We start from the raw sequence: 14,592 nt of genomic DNA, 5'->3' as shown, positions 1-14,592 counted from the left end.
CACAAATAAGGTCATCTGAAATCAACCTCTGGCCTACACACACACACACACACACACACACACACACACACACACACACACACACACCCCTCAGGTCTTTGTTTTTAAGTGTGTCCAGAGCCCCTGAGTGCTTTGGAGCATGGGTACTGGCACTGCTCACATGAGAAGTAGTTACAGCACACAATCCACCACATCCTGCTGTATACATCTTGATTAGGATAACGGCATACAGAAGATAAATCTGTAATTTCTACTTACAAGGTAGAATCCTGATTCCATGCAAAGTACAGAATAATTAGAAGCATGTAGTTTTGACACCAAATTGGTTAGCTCTCTGCTCATTAGCTAAATTTTAGTTTCTCTTTGTTTTTGAAAAAAAGACAAAAGCTGCTTGAAACTGGCTCTCACCCCTTACTGGTTCCTGCTGACCTGGCCAGCTACTGAGCTGAGAAAGGGAGGAGGGTGTCTCCTTTCGCCTTCAAAGCCCCTCCCCCAGAACTTTCTAATCCCCCCCCCCACACACACACACACACACAGTCTACCTGGGGACCTAGCCTAGAGAGCACTATAGCCTGCCAGCTGCCATGACTCACAGAAATGTCTAGCCTTCCCATTCATCTGTTCAGTGTCCCTTCCTGTCACCCATGTCCGGGGGACTCACCTTTGTATACTGCCTTGTGATTAGCTTATGCAACTTACAAATCCATGAATTCAGAAGGGGACCACAAGTCCCTTTTCATTCCCTGTGCTAATTAAACATAGTGACAACCCCCACCCTGACCTCATCACCAAACCAGGTCTCCAGAAGCATCTACTGATGGTGGGCATCTGGAAGCTTGAGCCAACAGCCACAACACTGCAACCACCATTTAGAGAACAGTGGGCTACCTGGCCTGAGTCTGGACTCATTACCACTTAACTAACTCCCACTGTCCCCAGAAGGATACTCAATAAAGGGCCCACTGGCCACTCAGACAAATGAAATCACATGGGAGCTGGGAAAGGACCATGATTCCTACCATCTCCAAACAGAATTAGAAGCAAACAGCTCCCAGAGGGCTGTTTTAGCTGTAGACCCCACTAAAACACCAGGCTACCCTAGTGAGTAGCATTACCTCAGAACAAGAAACCAGCTCCAGGTCTGAGGGAAACAGAAGGTACTGAACCAAATATGTCTGAGAGTAGCCTTGATGTTCCCTGTGAATGCTCTAGGACACTAAATATGGAACTGTTATTTTTCCCCCAAGAACTCATTGCCACATTAGGAACTGCTTAAGGCAAAAGAAAGGGGGCTCAGGTCACACAACCCTCCCCTCATATGCTCTATTGCAGACGGTATCTGTCTCCACCATGATTTGGGTCCCCAAACCCCATCTCACATCTAGACATGTACCGGAGGTGCTAAGGGGGTCTGTTTAAGGAGCAATTTCGGGAAAGAAGGCCACTTCTCACAGGCTTGTCTCCTGAGCCACTGGACTTAGCTTTATGGTCGGGGGAGGGTCCTACCTAGCCCAGGACTCACCTGGCTTTCATCCAGACCCAAATGCTGTCCTTGCTCATTCCTTCCTCAACCCATTCTCTGCTAAGAGTCACTGAATAGCACAACACTAGGATGGAGCTCAAAGGACTCATAGTCTAGAAGGGGAGAGAGCAGGTAGACAATGATTTAACTGGAGCAAGGGGGTAGGGGAAGGGGATCCTGAAAATGCAAGGATGGAGCACCCATCCAGCAGTACCCGTCCAGCACGCACACGGTCCTGGTACCTCCCTGTATCCATCACTGTGTGCACCATACCAGGAAAGTGGACTGAGCAGTACTGGCCACACTGAAGCTTCAGATCCAGGGTAGGAGGGTCAGAGCCAGCAAGGCATGTCTGCAGTGTCTGGCTAGATCCAAGCACAGAGCATTGACCTGCGAGGAGAAAGACAGAAGAGGGAGAGAAAGGAGAGGAAGGGGGAAGGGCAGAAAAGAGGGGCAATGATAAAGGAGAGGAGAGGGGAAAGGGAAGAGAGTGGAAATCAGACAATGCCTGCCCCTAAGCCAGGCTTTTTCACAAGTCAATGTGATCTCATACTGGCCTGGGGTAGCTACTTTCACTCCTATTGAAGGGAGAAGAAAGATGGAATAAAAGAAGACTTGAGTTCATGGCTGCTAGGAAGGCGGACCAGGATGTGAACCCAAAGTCTGTAGTCTTTTCACAAGCTCTGTCACCCACCGTGGGTAGAGAGCTCTCCAATCAGAGAGCAGTGTGGTGTGGGAAGGAGGTAGGGGGACAGTCCCAGAGAAAAGCCCCTGCATCAGCCCTAAACAGTCAGCTCCCGACCCTCTGACAAAGAATCGAGGAGACAAGATAATAAGATTTTCTCTCCAAAGTTCAGCGCTGTCAGTTCGCACTGAGTCGGAACAGGGGTGGGTGGCATTTCAGCTCTCCTCCAGGCAGTCAGCATAGAAGTGACTGAAAACACAAAAGCCAAATGAAGCCGGGCCTTGAGAAAACTATTACCACCAATGATCCCCAACTCCTTGAGTCCCACCCTCCCAAGCCTTTCGGGCTCACTCCAGGGGTGTGGGTGATCAGGGAAGCCTCCAGCCCAGGGACCAAGGAAAAGCCTGACCAGGTGGTACACGTGGCCTTCTCGGAAGCCTCTGAGTCACTTTAGCTAATCAGATGAAGAAGCTGGAGGAGAAAATGGGGCAAGTATTAAGTCCCGGGAAATTACGTTTGTCAGCTTCGCACATGCAATTACACTAACCAAATGGTCGGGCTAATGCGATTAGGGCTAGGCTCTTCTCTCTCCCTCTCCCTCCAGTCCTAACTCTCCACCTCCCTGTCTCTGTCTCCACTTCAGTCTCTGTCTCCACTTCAGTCTCTGTCTTTGTCCCCATGATAGCATGTGATGTTGCCTCTGAGCAGGTACAATCAGGCTCCACCAGTCATCCTCCCTAAAGAGTTTAGTTGAGGATTTGAAAGCTCCAGGGCCCTGTACCCCCCCCCATTATGGGCTCAAATGTGGCATAGGTAGGACCAAGGGAAACAATAAATGCCACAATTTTGGAATCTTGACAAAAAGAAAGCAAGGGAGGGAGGGGGAGGGGGGAGGAAAGAAGGAAGGGGGAAGGGAGGGAGAGGAGGAATCACAACCCTGCCTCTTCCAAATCCATCCCTGGGTTGGTTTACCATTTCCAAATATGCATCTTGAACAAAGAGGGAGAAAAACAAAACTGTGTAGACCCTGGGCCAGTGAGGTGACTGGTGACCTGTTTGATCCCTGGAACCCAGGATGGAAGAAGAGAACGGATGCCTGAAAGTTAACCTCTGACCTGCACACAAGCACCATGGCCTGGGTGTATACACACACACACACACAAACACACACACACACACACACACACTGATGATGATGATGAATATATATATATATTCACATTTATACAGCCCTGAAAAGATCTCAAGCCTAGAAGTCAGAACTATGTCCTGGCCAATTCACACTAGCCATGATCCTAGGGATCCTAGGGTGGTCCAGCTTCACAGGGCCTTGTCTCTGCATGCCAGCAAACACGCAGGGATGACTCTTATGGGAGAGGCTGGTGTGAACACAGGCAGGAACAGGTACCTACCATTTCTAGGAATTCTAGCCCACTGTTTCTAAGAAGTCCTGGTCTGAGGGACTGAAGAGATGACTCGGCAAAGAGCTAACCACAGAAGCTTGAGAATCTGAGTTCAATCTCCAGAACCCACATTTTCAGAAGCTAGGCACACTTGTAACCCCAGGACTGGGGAGGTATGGAGCTAACTAGCTAGCCAGCCAATCAAATCAGTGAACTCCAGGCAAATTAGAGACCCTGTCTCAAGAAACAAGATGAATGGCATCTGAGAAACATGTTGGCCTCTGGCTTCCACACTTATGCACACACATGTGCACTAACATCTGCACAAACACACACACACACACACACACACACACTTGGGGCTAAGGCAATATGGAGTAAGCTTTCTTTGATCCTTCTCTCCAGTTAAGCCATAGCTTGGCTAATGTGCCCAGAAGTCATGGTGACAGACTGCCTATCTCCACACATGCTTCTATGATTCAAGAACAGATGCCAATTCCAATGAGAAAGTTCTATGTGTTTCATATAAATTGATTGGGTCTATTTCTGCTAAATGCATTATCCATTCACTCAGAACAACTATCAGAGTTAATAGAATTTGTAGCTAGAGCCATTATACTACAAGCACGCCCTTCTGGGGATGACGACATTGTTGGAAGGAAGTCTTCCCAGGGCCCAGCCCCTCTTTTAGAACCCATCTTCTCATTTTATGGGGGTCTTTGTGTGCCTCAGAGCCTTCTGTACTCAGACCCTGTAGGCTCGATCAAGTTCACTATAGGGGCACACAATAGTGACACACCCACAGTGAAGCATCTTTTGCCTTCTGGTTATCTCCATTTCTAAAAGACTATTTAATGGTGTTCTAATGCATTCTGTTCCCTTCTCCTATGATGGTATTGTAGACAGCCCCATGGCAGGTTAGAAATATGGAGGAAGCCAAGTTCCCATTTTAACCATAGCTCTTCCCTGGGTTCTAGTTTCGGAGGCAAGGAGTTCCAGGGTATGAGAATGTCATGAGACAATGGCAGGAGATCAAAAGGACCTACTCACCCTGGGGTAGGGGACCCATACTAGAGTCTCGGATAAATCATAAATGCCTGATCATGGACATTCTCAGGGACTTTCCTACTCTAAGAGCATCCTCACCTCATCTGCATCAGAGTCCCCTGTCTGAGACAGGCTGCCTCCATGTGCTACCCATTGAACATGGCTTCTGCATGTCTGTGGGACATCTGGAATGGAGTATTAGCCATCCACATTTCACCAGGCTCACGCCTTTAATCCCAGCACTTGGGAGGTAGAGGCAGGTAGAGCTCTGTGAGTTTGAGGCCAGCCTGGTCTACAGAACGAGTTCCAGGACAGCCAGAGCTGTTACACAGAGAAACCCTGTCTTGAAAAACCAAAATAAAAATCCACATTTCACACAAGCCCTTTGGAAATGTCTCATTAGCAACAAAGGTTAGAAGAAACCCAGGGTTGCAGATGAAGAACCCTAACCTAGAGAGGGTGATAAAGTGGAACAGAGACATAGGGCATCTTTCATTTGCAAAGGCCTGGAATCATGTAGCAATAATAACCATTGCTCTTTAGATGGGGCCAGGAGCTAGGCTGAGCTGTGTGATTGGTTATCTCACTTGCTACTATGATATTAACCCCTTATAGAGTTGGGTCTACAGAGATTAAGTAACTAGCCCTAAATTATACATTTGTAAATGGTTTAAATATACATGTCTTAAGGCTCACATAAAAAGTAACACTTTCTAAGCCATATAACACCTAGAAGAACAAAGCTGTGATAATGTAACTTTAGAAGAGCCCCATTGTTGGAAAGGTCTTCCAGAAGGATCTACCTATTGAGAAAACCCAGTTTGTTGTGTTAGTTTCCTGTGTTAGTCTGTTTACTCAAACAGACTATACCTGACTCTTAACTAACAAATAAGACAGCATGCTGCTAGCCAAGCAGTATACACACACACACACACACACACACACACACACACACACACACACACACAAGAACGTTGATCATTGAAGCTCATTGGTGTATCCCCATGCACCCCAGCCTTCACCAGTGCACTCCCCCTCAATTGGGGAAATAGCTCTTTAAGGAGTGGAAAGCATGGTGACATAGATACATCCCTTGCAACTCATTCAAAGACCAGCCATTTTCTGGTGTTAGATTATTACCTCCTTAGAATAATTATAGTAATGGTTATGCATGAAGCACCCTCTTTAATAAGGCACAGGGGCTCCCAGTCACTGCACAGGCTCAGCACCCTCTGAATTAACATGTCATTCTTCATTTGGATATGTCTCCCTTCCCCGGGAGCTAGTGTGGCTGTGTTCCAGGAAGAGAGGTGATGTGGAAATAATGTGTGATTCATGAGTCTTATCACTGAAATCAACAAGTTCCTTTTAGCAAAAGTGGCTTTGCATGCTGGAGAATCAGACAGCACCCCAACTCTAATGACCAGGGTCTGCTTGGTAGCTAAGGAAGGGGACCTGCTGACAGAAATTGCATGGAACTGGAGATTGGGTTTAAGGCATCCTTCTTACCAGAAAGAGATTCCTGGGATATTCTGGGCGTCTGAACCCTGGTCCTCATGTTTGTATAGCAGGTGACCACCATTGTAGACCACCATTCCTGCAGGCTTCCATTGTATGCAGACAAGTAGGTATTAAGGACACACAATATCTCTCTTGTGTTGTCCTTGAAGGCCTCTAAAGATGGATATTGCTTGAGGAAGAAATATAGCATAGTTGTGGTCTGTGTGTGTATTATGTATGCATATGAGTACAAGCATTTGGTTCATGTAGCTGTGGGTTCATGACTACTCAATGTACATATGAGGAAGTCAGAAGACAACCTCAGGTGTCAGTCCTAAGGCACATTCCACCATTTTTTAAGAGAACAACTCTTGTTGCTCTGGAACTTCACCATATAGGCCAAGCTAACTGGCCCATGAACTTAGTGAGATCCACCTATCTCCACCTCCTATCTGAGGATCCCTGGTATTACAGGCTTGTGCCACCACATCTGGCTTTTGTGAGCATAGGTTCTAAAGGTTTGAACTCACATCTGTATGTTTCCTGGCAAGTGCTTTACCAAATGAACCATTTCTCCAGACCCCAAGACACTTGGGTCTAAATCCTAGCAATGCAGATCACTTTAAACAACTTTCCTCTCTTGTCTGTCTCTGTTCCTTTATATCAAAAGCAGTGTTTTTTAGGTCTGGAAGATAACTCCATAGCTAAAGAACTTGTTGCACAGGTTCAGGTCCCCAGAATCCACATTAAAACTGGGAGATGTGGTAGCCAACCTGCAATCCCAGCATGTAGGAAATAGAGACAGGGGATCCAAGAGCAAGCTGGCTGGCCATATTGCCAAAAGAGTGAGCTTCAAGTTCACTCTGCCTCAGTATACAAAGTAAAGAGAGATTGAAGAAGACATATCGTGCCAACCTCAGGTCTCCACACACATGCGGACAAATGTGCAGGTGTACCCCACATAAACACACAAGTACCCACACATGTGCAAACATGAATACAGAGACACATGTACACCAAACATACTCAAGAAATTGGTTTTTATAGTATTAGTAGTGATATCTCATAGGTCTTCTATAAGGACCACATATGTTAATACATGCCAAGCATTCAGAAAGATGTCTAATGTAGTATGTGTGTGAGCCTTTCTTATTTTTCCTGTTTTAGGATTGAGAAAAATGAGGGTCAGAAGGCATCTACCTACCTACCTACCATCTCTAAATCAAGGTTCAGCATCAAGGCTTATCACTCCAAGCCCTCCCCACAGTGTATCCGTGCCTGTCGGAGTGATGTCAACCACTACCCAATTACTCACTAGCATCAAGACAGAGGCTGTTTTCATTTTCCATTCAGGGCATTTAGCTCAGCACTCAGTGCACAAGACAACACTGTTTCCTGGAAGAGCTTGTGTTTTCAATGAAACAGGTCTGCATTAGGTACCTACACTGTGCCAGGGCTTGTGACTGGGGACAAATCAAGCATGGCTCTCAGAAACTGTACCACTCAGAGCTGGTTCACACAGGCCACTCTTCCCATGCAGAATTAGAACATGCCCATCACCACCACACATCTCTGACTTCCTCTTGTCCATGTGGTACATTGTACATCCCACATCCTGAACCAATCTTCTCCTCCTCCTCCTTCCTCCTTCTTCTCCTTCTCCTTTTTAGAAACCCAATTCTGCCTGGCAGTAGTGGTGCATGCCTTTATTCCTAGCACTCAGGAGGCAAAAGCAGGCAGATATTTGTGAGTTCGAGATTAGCCTGGTCTATAAGAGCTAGTTGCAGGACAGACTGCAAAGCTACAGAGAGAAATCCTGCCTCAAAAAAACGAAAAACAAAAAAAGGAAGGAAGGAAAGAAGGAAGGAAGGAAAGAAGGAAGGAAGGAAGGAAGGAAGGAAGGAAGGAATAAAGGAAGCCAATTCCTAGAAAGCAGATCCTCAACTCAGGTGGTATTGCCTTTGACGTCAGCACTTCTCAGGCAGAAGATGAGTAGGTAATTCAAGATAATCCTTGGTTAGAGAGTGAGTGTAAGGCCAGCCTTGGCTACATGTGGCCTTGTGTTTAAAAGGAGGAGAAGGAAGAGGAGGAAGAGGAGGAGGAAGCAAATGAGCAGAACCTCCATACTGTCACTTTAGAACAACCACCACCGCCATCCCACCCACCCACACACACCACCCTAGTGAGACCCTAGTCCAATGCTCTGGGGTAGGGGGCATTACAAGCTCCTGGCAAATACCTAAGGTATACCTGGGCCACCACTGCTACCCCAAGCAGCAGGCAGGAACCACCACAGTCCTCTCTCAGAGCTGGCCTTGAGAAAACGTATCGTTTTCCTACATTTGTTTCGGTGACAGGTTACATAAGTGGGAGACAATAAATGATCCAAGAGCTTTGGGCTCAGCATGCCTTGATTAAGGTCATTTAGCTTGTGACCAGCAGAGCACAAAGGCCCTCCGTCCATCCGTGCACACAGTAAGCAATTGTTTAGCAAGTCCACTTTAATCGCTATTTTCCTCCCAGACTCAATGCCGGAGCCAGGAGCCCTGCCCTGTGTCCCTGATAACCTTTGTCTACCCCTCTTGTTACACTAAAGTTTCAGTGACCTTTACAGAAAAGTATTCTATTTCCTAATTCATCTGGGCCAGGAGGTAGACTGAGCTCTGAGAGAAGTACCAAGATTTTCTTCTCTGCTTGCTCCTCCCCAGCCAAGAGAAAAAGAAACACCAGGTTAGAACTGCCTTGGGCACAAAGGAAGGGACAGTGCAGAAATCTACCCAGACAGGGGCTTCCCAAGGGGAACAGACAGAAGCAAAAGCTTGCTATGGGCAGGGACTGTGTGGGGAGGATCCAGTACTTTGAAGCAAGCTGCCTTGAATATATGATCCTTAAGCAACAAACATTTGTTTATCAATGCCTGTGAGAAGGAAGCCAGGCCCGGCTCAGGTCCTCAGGTGACCTACCATGGGCACTGGGATCTTGACAGTTCCTAGATGGTATGGGGTTGAGAACCCCAGTTCCAAGATGACTAGAGACCACTATCATCAATTTCTGCTGGCCTTGGCAGCCTGCTTCCTTTCTAGTATGGTATGGACAAGGAAAGATAGACAGTGATAAAAAGAATCTATTAGCAAGATGGAAGTTATAATCTTGAAAATGGCATCCTATCACCTTGGCTATTCTCTTAGTAGAAGCAACTCACCGGTCTCACACTCAAGGCCAAGGGTTACACAGGTGTGAACCTCACATGGCAACCAGCTCAAGTCCACCCATAGTGGCTCTCATGCATCAGAGCTGCCACACCAGAAAACCCTCAGAGCCCACTGAACTCCCAGGCTTTGTCCCCAGCATCCCCTGGACATTTATCTATTCACAAAGCACCTGCTGAGAGCTACATAATACCGAGATGGTGGACTGGCAAGGGGCCTAGAGCCCAAGGTTCTTTCTCAGAGCTGACTGTTGTAGTAAGAAAATGAAAGCATTTCTAACAGGTGACCAAAGATATAAAACCAAATATTCATATGAAATTATCAAAATATGTAGCCAAAAATATTTGGCAAATCCACTCCCATGAGAGCTGGAAAGAGAGAGAGAGAGAGGGAGTATTATGTGCATATATTGTCCATTTTATTTATTTATTTATTACTAAATTCTGAGAAAATTCTACTTCCTTGCTGTTAACATCTAATCAATTTTTTTAAGTGGAGTGAGAGGACAGTATTGTGCATTTAGAGCCCACTAAATCAATTCTCCAACCCAACCAGTTGTCTATTTGCAAGTAAAAGCATTATATTTACTTGTGTGGGAGAAGGGATAGATGTCTTGTGAGGGTCCTGAAGGATTGCCCGATATGAACCTTCTTATCGACACTGATAGACAGAGAGTCTATAGTCTTCCAAAACTTGTCCAGATCTTAGAAATCATGGAAACTCCTGAACCTTCCCCATGAATTTTTGTGTATGAATTTTTGTGTATGAATACTGGGTCCCTGGGCTTTACGGCTAGGTATGTGGGCTAGAGAAAGACTTTTGGCTCTTAGATTCTGCTTTCACTTAGAACAGGGGAAGTAGATTAATTGACCAAGTTCTGATCATGTATCTATATGCTTGTTAGAAACTACCCTGTTTATTTCTCATCACTAAAAGGGGGTTGGTCTTCCTAGGAATCCACCTCCACCCCAGTATATATTCATGCCAAGTGTACATACAATACACACATACATACCCAAACATATCAAGGTTCTTTGTGAACCAGCCACACACTCATAAGGTCTAAAGGCCTTGACCATGCTGTTTCCCAAGATGCAGCAGACAGTAGGATAAAGGAGGGACTCTCCGAGCAATCTAGGCCAGTGGGTATCTCTGATAGCTGCCCCCACCAAAGAATGCATGGGCCAGTGTTGTAATTTAAAAAGCAGCACAAGAGAGAAAGATGCTATGTGACAGAGCTTATGTGGAGGGTTCTTTTATTATGCGAAAAGGACTGGAAAGGGGGGAATGGAAGGAAAGAAACCTCTGGGGATAGGAGCAGCAGAAGAGAAAAAAAGAGAGGGGGATAAGAGAGACAGGCAGAGAAGCAAAGATAGAGAGAGATAAAGGAAGTGAGAGAGAGATATGGGAAGTGGACAGGGCTCTTTTAAAAGGAAATGTAGTGAATTGCACAAGTGGTGCTCTTAGTGTCTGCAGCTGAAGACATATCCTGTCAGAACCCCAAGGGCAGGCCAGTTCAGACGCCTGAATACTAACAGCCAGTATCTAAGGAACACTTAGGAAACCTGTCTCACTTAATTGACTTTACTGTTCAAAGCCTTGTAGCCAGATATCAGGTCAGTGGTGTTGCAAGTGAGTGGGAGGCCTTGATCTAGGATGCTCTGTTCAGGTTAAACCAGGACCCATCAAAATTTTAAAATAAAGACTGGGAGGTGGTGGTGCATACCTTTAATCCCAGCACTCAAAGCAAGTTCCGGGACAGCCAATGTTACACAGAGGGATCCTCTCTTGAAAAAGAAAAAAGGGAAAATGAAATAAATACAATAAAAATATCACAGATAGCTGTTGATATCTATTCAGTGGCCCTGTAAGTGACTACTATTGTTAGTTCAGTACCTGGTGCTTTCAAGACTCAATGTCTTGGCCTTTTCCCCATGATCCTAAAATGGCCATTGCAACTGCAGCCAGCATAATGCAGGCAGGCGTGAGAGAAAACCCATGTCTTCTCATCTTGCCTCTAACCTCCAAACCTTGCTCTTGGGGTTGAACATCTGTCCCCAGGGCTCTCCCACTGGTTTCCTCTCTGCCCTAGGCTTTGGGATGCCTCACCCTTTCATGGGTCTCCAGCTGTCTTCCAGGCTCTGAGACCCAGACCTAGAGTCAGAACTGTCTGGATTATTTTCTGCTTTATCATGTCAGTGTAGGAGAAGATGATATCTGTATACTAGTGTAGTCTTATTAGAGTTGGGTTACGTCTATTCTGTTCCCTGTCTTACATCCAGAGCCAACAATAATGCTAGGCACACAGAGAGTAGTATTAGATGGGAACAAGAACCTAAACAAAACACAACAGAAAGAAGAAAGCAGCTCACATCCCACTCCCAAGCCCATCTGAGCATCTAAAGAGAGAGGTCATGAACACTGAGGGGTCCTAGACTTTGTCTGTTAAGCTGTGTAAGAGTAAAACAATAGAGGCGTTAGACTGGACATTTTCTGATAGTGTATCTATCTATATGCTTGCTGGAAGCTACATTGTTTATTGCCCATGACTGAAACAGGGTAGGTCTCCCTAGGATCACCCAGTATACACTCATACCAAGTGTACATACCCAAATATATACATAACTAGAACTGCATCTTTGAGAAAACACTGCAGTACTATTCCTTAAGCAGTGGGGACTCTCTCCTCACCCAGCGGTTGATGGAACAGAATAGTTGATAGGCTGAGCAGACTAGTCAGAAAGGTCAAAGTCACAAGGCTGGCTGAGGAGAAAGAAACAGTCCTTTTTCCTAGGTAGCTGTACTGAATAATGTGGAGGCTTTGCTATTGATCCTCAGGTAGGTTGGTAGACAACCCAGAGCTCTGCCTTGTTTTCTGTACATGCTAACATTAATCCTGGAGTGCGATCATTAAACCTGCCAGTCACTTACTAAAACAATAATAATCAGATGAACAGATTTGCTTTCACCTTTTTGTGAACTCACAATCAATATTCACACTTAAAAACAAATCAGGCCTTTCAGGACCAATCGCCTGGGATTTACTTGGAAAAAAATTCATGGGGAAGGTTCAGGAGTTTCCATGATTTCTAAGATCCGGACAAATTTTGGAAGACTACAGACCCTCTGTCTATCAGTGTCGATAAGAAGGTTCATATCGGGCAATCCTTCAGGACCCTCACAAGACATCTATCCCTTCTCCCACACAAGTAAATATAATGCTTTTACTTGCAAATAGACAACTGGTTTGGTTGGGGAATTGATTTAGTGGGCTCTAAATGCATAATACTGTCCTCTCTCTCCACTTAAAAAAAAATTGATTAGATGTTAACAGCAAGTAGAATTTTCTCAGAATTTAGTAATAAATAAATAAATAAATAAAATGGACATAATTCTCTCTCTCCCTCTCTCCAGCTCTCATGGGAATGAATTTGCCCAATATTTTGGCTACATATTTTGATAATAGAATTAATAGTAACACAACATTTCATATGAATATTTGGTTTTATATCCTTGGTCACCTGTTAGAAATGCTCTCATTTTCTTACTACAACAGTCAGCTCTGAGAAAGAACCTTGGGCTCTAGGCCCCTTGCCAGTCCACCACTTGGTATTATGTAGCTCTCAGTAGGTGCTTTGTGAATAGATAAATGTCCAGGGGATGCTAATAGATACTTTTGGGACAAAGCAGGGGAGTTCAGTGGGCTCTGAGGGTTTTCTGGTGTGGCAGCCCATCCTCCAGAGGGATCGATCATATTACTACCAGCCTGGGAGAGTGATAGTAAGCTGCATTGAGGCACACAACCAGCAAAACTCTGGAGGGCTAAATAGTTAAGGTGTGATTTCCAAAGGGGCCCTCTCTCTGGAGACAGAGAATCCCAATTACATACCCTGATGATGGTACACCAATCAAGTCTTGTCCTAGAACTCAGCAGGGCAGAAGTCTCTGGTTCTTTTGGCCTGTGTGGGGCACAGCCAGTATTTGAGCTACCTACCATCACTTCCCACTTTAGCCTTGCCACTAAATCCATTATGTATAACCTCAGATGGTTGAGTCTACAGTACCCATGTCAACATCAAATACTTTATTAGCCCAACTTTGGCCTGAAGCCAATGTGGGGATAACTGAATTAGCCCAAAGCCTCCCGTAATTTAATTTTTACAGCTCTGCTTTCAGGATAGTGAGTTGCCTTTGTTGGGCTTTTTTCCCCCAGTGACCTTTTTCTTCTATGTGTGACTGAGTTTCCCTCAGGGAGCAGGGGGTGGCTGAGAACACAAAGCAGCAGCCATCACAGGCGCCATTAAGCTCCTGCAGATTGCTGGGTGTCAGAGCTGTTTAGGGTAATTCAGTCCTGAAAGCAGCTTTTATCTCAACAGCCCTCACTCGCTGCCTGCTGGTGGGGAGGTCCCTCTCTCAAGAGAGTTGTCACCTCCCAGCAGCAGGGCATCCAGGCCTCTGGTCTCTGTCCCAGAACACTTCACTATTTGTAAGACACCTCACCCGTGTAGAGGGACTACATATGGAGTAATGGAGGCCAAAGGGCAAGAGTCCAATGAGCTCTCATGTGAGAGCACATAGCTAACCAGGGCTGGTGTCACCATAGCTGTTACCACCTAAAGCTTCCAGCAGCAAAGGACAGAAGAGCAATGGCGGACCCGAGAACTTTGTGTGAATGAACCTGGGGGGGGGGGGGTCAGGACAGCTGCACACAAGTACATGCATACATAGCATAGGTGCACATACAAACATGTGTGTTGCATGTACAAACAAATAATTCCCATTGAAACAAACTAGAAAGACAACCAATGAAAATTCCCCGGGAGACTGTGGGAGTGTGTTGTGGAAGGGCCATTCTTCCTCACTCAGCCTCAGGCTCACTATACCATCCCAGGCTTACTGTTTAACTTTTCACATGACTCATTATTAGATGATGAAGGCAGCAACCCTTTTTCCTTCCTTTTCTATTGACCTAACACGGTTGCAAAACTGAAGCTCACTAGAGGATGGAGATGCTACTCAAATGTACTGTAATTAAATATGCTGAGGTTGAAAACCTAAACGCATTCCCAACTGTGCTAGCTCAGCACCATGGTGGCATCCTCTTATCTGGAGTTAAACTTCCAGCACTTGCAGCCACTAAATAGGAAATGTAAATACATGCCAAAGCTCCGAGATAAAAGTCAGGGGCCCTACTGTCTGAGCCATGAAAGGTAGAGTTCCCCTCTC

The 14,592-nt window shown here is 45.7% G+C and overlaps 1 protein-coding gene across 1 annotated transcript in view; it reads left to right on the top strand.

Moving 5' to 3' along the window:
* LOC127220154 (ALK tyrosine kinase receptor-like) overlaps positions 1-14,592 on the top strand; it is a 76,953-nt gene that overhangs the window by 38,085 nt on the left and 24,276 nt on the right. The window lies entirely within an intron of this gene.

Source organism: Phodopus roborovskii, unplaced genomic scaffold (genome assembly GCF_943737965.1).
Source record: "Phodopus roborovskii unplaced genomic scaffold, PHOROB, whole genome shotgun sequence".
Lineage (NCBI taxonomy): Eukaryota > Metazoa > Chordata > Mammalia > Rodentia > Cricetidae > Phodopus > Phodopus roborovskii.
Note: the sequence above shows the minus strand (reverse complement) of the source record. Positions and strands in the feature narration are given on the sequence as shown.